The sequence below is a fragment of the Orbicella franksi genome, chromosome 1 (genome assembly GCF_964199315.1).
Source record: "Orbicella franksi chromosome 1, jaOrbFran1.1, whole genome shotgun sequence".
Classification (NCBI taxonomy): Eukaryota; Metazoa; Cnidaria; class Anthozoa; order Scleractinia; family Merulinidae; genus Orbicella; species Orbicella franksi.
Window position 1 is genome coordinate 38,754,855 of NC_138145.1, and position 6,161 is coordinate 38,761,015.

Genomic DNA, 6,161 nt, shown 5'->3' on the forward strand with positions numbered 1-6,161 from the left:
TCATAACTAGTTATACAGAAATTCAAGCAAATTTGTACTCGTTTCGCGAATTCCTTGTACTCTGTGACCGTCTGAAGTTTTATAATTATTTGGTTTAGCTATTTGAGGAAACTATGTATATGATTTTATTTCTCGTTCTTGTCATGTTCTTTGCAAATGCTTGTTCCGTTATGAAAGTAAAATACTTAGTTTCGGCTTTTGTTTTCTTTTATAGATTTGTGCGAACGCGAAACAATGAACACGATTTCCATGAAAAAAAAAAAACTAAAAATTAAGCATTGCTATTTCAACCCTGTTTTGCCAGTATGACTTTGAAATAGGGTTTGCCTTAACATATGAACGTTTTTTTTTTAAATATTTCCTTGTTTTTCCACCCCGGCAGCAGGCATCACGGGGTTTTATTTCTCTAAGCTAACTTAGGATTCGATAGCAGATTTGCACGATAGCGTCATTTGACTACAACTACCAGAATTCCTTTGGCTTTTCCAGGTCCTCGGTGAAAACTCTCTTGTCATGCTTTGTCCGAGGTTGGGCTATGAGCATTAGAAATATATTTACAAGAAGCTGGATTGTTTCGCTTTCACCAGTGTATTGTTATTTCACGAGTGAGCGCAGGGAATGAGTGAAATATTTTTCAAAACGAGAAGAGAAATTTTGTACCTCCAAGCGGCCATGTGATGTTCTATTTATTACATAAACACAATGAAATAACAAATCATTTAACTTGCTCGGCGAAAGGCGCGATTTATTATGTTACCGTAGTTACGGTGATCTTTTCACATGTGAAGATAACACGTTATTTTCACTTGTCAGAATGTCATGTTTTCGCGCGAAAGCTCAAATGGTATTTCATTGGTGTTTATATAATAAAAAAAAATTGGTCAACATTCTCCTTTAAGAGAAAACTAATATTTAATTATTTCACTGTCGAGCTTCACTGTACTTGACAGAAATCTCTTGATGTTGAGGAAGTGAACGCGCTAAATACATGGCTGCGCAATACAATTCTGGGGAATTACCTCCTTAATGCATGTTTTTATATATATATGTAGGGGTTTCTATATGATTTGATCAGTTATCGATATTCTTCGCCATATTCTTTGCGATTAATTAAGATTTTAGTTTTTACGGAGGATTTTCCCGCCTCGGAGCTTAATTAACCGGGCGGCCTTTAATAGGCGAACTCCACGACGGTCGAACCAGGACGCTTATATGTAGGGGCCTTTCTCCGCCCTGGTCAAACGAACTGGGCGCGTGAAGTCCCGAAGTCCTTCCCACCAAAACTGCCGCTTAAGGGCCCATTAACGGATCTTTTCGAGCCGTTGCTAAGGAAAATTTAGTCTCATATAACCTCGTCATTTTTAGTTAGTTCAGAGTTATTTCATGTGTTTCAACTTTTTCATGATCAGTGACACTAGCGATGACGTCATCAGGCCACGCCCATGGTCATGTGACTAATACAAAAAAAATGCAAAGGCTCCCAGGCAAATTACTTTCTCGGGATTTTTTTCGTTCATTTAATATTTTAATTTAAATCCTCATTACGCTATGCATCGATTTTGTTTCATTTCTAAAGGGTCAGATTTTGAGAGCATTTCAAAATATTGAAAAATTCTTAATTTTCTGAAAAAAGCATGATTTCGAAAAAGGAATGCATAGCTATGTTGCCAACGTTGACTTTAATCGAAATTCGTCGAGAAAGGCTGGATTTAATGAAAAACCGCGTTTTCTTTAGTATTTGAAGCAAGTCACTCTATCAGCGCGTGCGCAATTTACACTACCAGCGCACTTCGATAAGATCAAACAAAGCCACACGGAGTTACTTGTTTTTCTGTCTTTCTCTTATTTTGTCTTTGCCTGTACTTTTTATACTTTGCATTTTGCGAAACACAAAGAAAAACATCTAAAACGGATGCGAATTTGCAACTTTTTGAGTTGTTTTTATTTTCCGCGCTCAGGCTGACGTAAATGACCGGAAGTGAAATTTCACCTCCTTAGCAAAGCGCGCGCATGAATCGGTTAATGGGCCCTTGACGTCTTAAATTACCGAAATCCCAAAAATTAAGACAGTCACTGAAACGTTAGGCTTTGTACGCTGCATGTACAACGAAAATGGCTTCTGCTGATAACCCGGCCCCTACCTCGACCTTGATTAATAATGGTAATAGGACTGAGTGGAGTCCAATTCGGTCTGTAATCATACGAGTGATTAACAAAATCGGACGGCCGCGAAGCGGGAGTCCGATTTGTTAATCACGAGTATGATTACAGACTGAATTGGACGACACGATGTCCTGTTACCAATTAATCAAAACTATGACAAAATTCGAGAAACAAACAAACCATCGATTGAGCGCTGAACGATTAAACGTAGTTATGAATGCTGAAAAACACAGCAGTTTACTTAACAAAGTGCACCGCAACAGCGCGCGCAAAATGACGCGTACTGTCCAATTACAAGCATGACGCGTATACACTGTCCAATTAATGCTCAAATCGGGCTGCTGATAGCCAATCACGTTCGAGAATTTTGTTATAGTTTTGATTATTCTGGATATCACAAAACTCTCAGCTAATAACTGGTTAACGAAACAATTTTCTAGTTGCTGTTAAATTCGTATCTGTTTCTAAACATGTGTGCAAGACACGTATTTCAAACAATAAAAATCGTAATCAAGGAATGTAGAATTTCACTTCGGAAAGTGAAACCACGAATCAGTCGGCGAGGGACTTCCCCAACCATGCTAAATTTCGTCGTTTTATCATCATCTGTTTGTATATACCACATCTGAAGGGTGTGGGGGTGGGTACTCCCTTATATGGGCTATACAGGTGTGTGCGGCCCCAAAAGGGTGTGGTTTTTTTAGCCGTTTTGGACATAAAGAGAGTATCGATTTTGGCAATTTTGGTCTTAAATACGGTATGGTTTTTGCACTCTAGTCTTGAATTCGATATGCTTTTTAGAAGAATTGACGCTACTTTTCCAGCATTTTCGATAAGACCATCAACAAAAGCCCTTCACAATGCCTTTAACATCGGTCTGAATTAGGGAACTAATTGCAAGGCAGGTCTGAAACAGAGTATTGATTTAAGTTTCAGTTCTTAAATAGGTTATCACATTTTTGGTCAGGTCATAGATAGGGTGGGAAAAACACAGATTGTGGTCTGAAGGGTTTTGGGTAGCCTGCGAGCAGGCTTACGCTGGAGCACAAGTGCGAGCGGCGAATCCACGAGACGACAAAGTGACGCCTCTTCACCAGACTCTTCACCAGACTCCTTCCCGCCGGATCGCTTTGCTCTTCTCCGCCCGCGCATGTGACTCAAAGGTGAGCCTACTCGCAGGCTAGGTTTTGGGAAGCGGGCCGCACACCCCTACCCTATTTTTCTGGGAGTACCTGCCGGGATACCACACAAGTAAATAATGCTTTCCATGTGTTCTGATTTGTTAACTCGAAGAGAAGGTGATCAGCAAAGTTCTATTCACCTCCGAACAGCCGAAGACAAACAAAATGGCTTCCTGACCATTATTTGTCGGTTTATAGTCAGTAAGAAAGTAATTTTTTGGTCCCCTAGTTATTCAGTATTGTGTGCTTAATTATAAAACAAGAATAATTGTCGATAATTATCGCTGTTTTGAAGTTTTTCCTGCCCCGGAGCTACGTTAACCAGGTGGCGTGAGGTAAACTCCACGGCGGTCAAAATAGGAAAAATTAATTGTAGTGCGTGAGAGACAGAATGCAGCATTTCACTTAGGAAAATGAAGCCGAGGAAACAGTCGGGAGTGACTTTCCCAATACTGTCATATTTCGTTACGTAAGCACTATCTGTTAGTATTGAAATTGCTCAGAAATCAACAACTTTTCATATAAACCCCCCCTAAAAACCCTCCATACGTAATTTATCATGCCGAATTTGGTAAAAATGCGAAGTTTAATCCGCTGCAAATTTGTAAATATATGGGACGCCAAAAAGGTCGATTGTACTAACAGAATGAAGGAATTCCCTTCGGAAAGTGAAACCACGAAAAAAGTCAGCGAGGGACTTTCTCGACGCTGGCTTATTTCGTCACGTAAGCGCCCTCTACCGTCTGTTACCACATGGTTCATACAGACGTACGTCAGACTATAGTTAATAGAGAGGAATGGTTATGAAACTCGACAAAGTTCTTTGTTGTATGTGTTTGTTCTCTTTTTTGGCCTTGACTGTGCACAAAACACAACAGTTGTTTACTACTGACTGAGGAACTAACTAATATAATAGAAATGTTTTTGATTACGTAACTCATGCATAGTGTATGAATGCAAAACAAAAGATTGTGCACGGTCACGGACCTTCCAGCATAAATCTTGGCATCTTTTTTTGCTTCTTTAACTTCATAACCAGTTCCGTCTATTAACTATGATCAGACCCTTCTCTCAAGGACTATTCACCATTGTTCAAGGACTCGTTTCTAAGCAGTTTTGAAACTTGTTTCCAGCTGGAGGCAAATTTTATATCTGTTCCGTCCCGCTTGAAAGGTGTTTAAGCTTCCCTTTTCGTAAAAAGCTCCCTGACGAAGTGTCCCAGCATTTACCACACATCACCACACCCACCAATCCTCATCGTGGGTCATTACCCTGTCGTGGAAGTGAGGCCTGTGCGGCTCAATGACTCCTAGAGCTATGCCGGCTTGGGCCTGGGTCCCTGGTAGGTTTAACCGTGTCAAATTGGTCAAAGGGCAGGGTTCAGACAAAGAATGACCCTCCCACTATCTTGGGCAGATAAAGCTCATGAGCGTGCACAGCACTGCAGTCATCTAAGGGAAAGAAAACCCTGACATAAAACCGACCTCCTTCAGGTCTTGAAGCTTAGACAGGGGCGTAGCCAGGGGAGGGTTCCAGGGGTTCTGGAACCCCCCTTTTGGGTTATGAAAATGGATTTTATTTCAAGAGGAAAAAAGTATCGGAACCCCCCTTTCGAAATTCCGTGAGATTTTCGTTTTTGCAGAAGAACAAAAGAAAATCAATTTAAAAAGGCATCACATGCTATATCGCAGGTTACAATGTTATAAGGGTGCATAAATTGGACGGATCATACAAGCCTCCCGTGCCTACTTCCAGCCTTGCTAGTTTCTCGAGAAGGAAAACCTGTACAAGCCGTTTTGCAGTACTATGCAGATGGCCTAACATTACCCCAGGTTTTTGATGTGGAACTTTTCCGTTGACGGGGCAAGTGGCTAAACGTGGATGAAGACCTACCCAACAGTGCAGTTCAGGCATCAGAAGAATGCAACCATGAATTCTTTCCAATCGTACATAAGTTGCTGCGTATCTTATGTACGTTGCCACTTACCTCTGCAGAACGTGAGCGATTGTTCAGCACATTGCAGCGACTGAAAACTTATCTGAGGGCAACCATGACCAGTTAGCGAGAGTCTGGACTTGCGCTAATGAACATCCATTATGATAGGCAAATTGACATCGGTGCAACAATTGACATTTTTGCACGGAAGCATCCACGGCGCCTCCTTCTTTCTGATATCCTAGCTGAGTGAACAGTAAATCACAAATCTACAGCATTTGATGACTGAGTATGTAATATGTAAACGAAGCGAGATTTACAATCTCCTCTTAGAAATGCTAGTTACATTTGGCGCTGAAATTATTTGAAATTTGTGCTCAAAATCAAGGAAACGCCATTTATGAAGACCCAAAATTCAAAATTTTCCGGGGGAACATGCCCCCGGACGCCCCTAGTAAAGAATGCCTTCGGCGCTCAATTATGAATAGGGCAAGCAATATACATTAGGAACCCCTCTATGCAAAAAGGCTGGCTACGCCCCTGTTAGACATCAGGCTACACACCCGCTCTTGGAAAACATTCACGATTACAGAAACCATTTGCACTCTGGAAAATTCACAACACCTTGGACAGACGGTGGTTCCTAATCTGAGAGATCGAGGAAGGGAAAAACCAGAACTGCATGACGCGTCTGAGCGAAAAGGATACCTGGAAGACTGGTCGAGAAAGAAAGAAAAGCTGTTGGGCAGCGTTGAGACAGAGTGTGTAGGTCTTTTGTGGCACTTGGCACGAAGAAGACAGGTAACAGGTAACACCCACCAACTGGGTACCTGGGTGCGGCTACACAGTATAATCATTATCATTGTGTCTAGGAGAGAGAG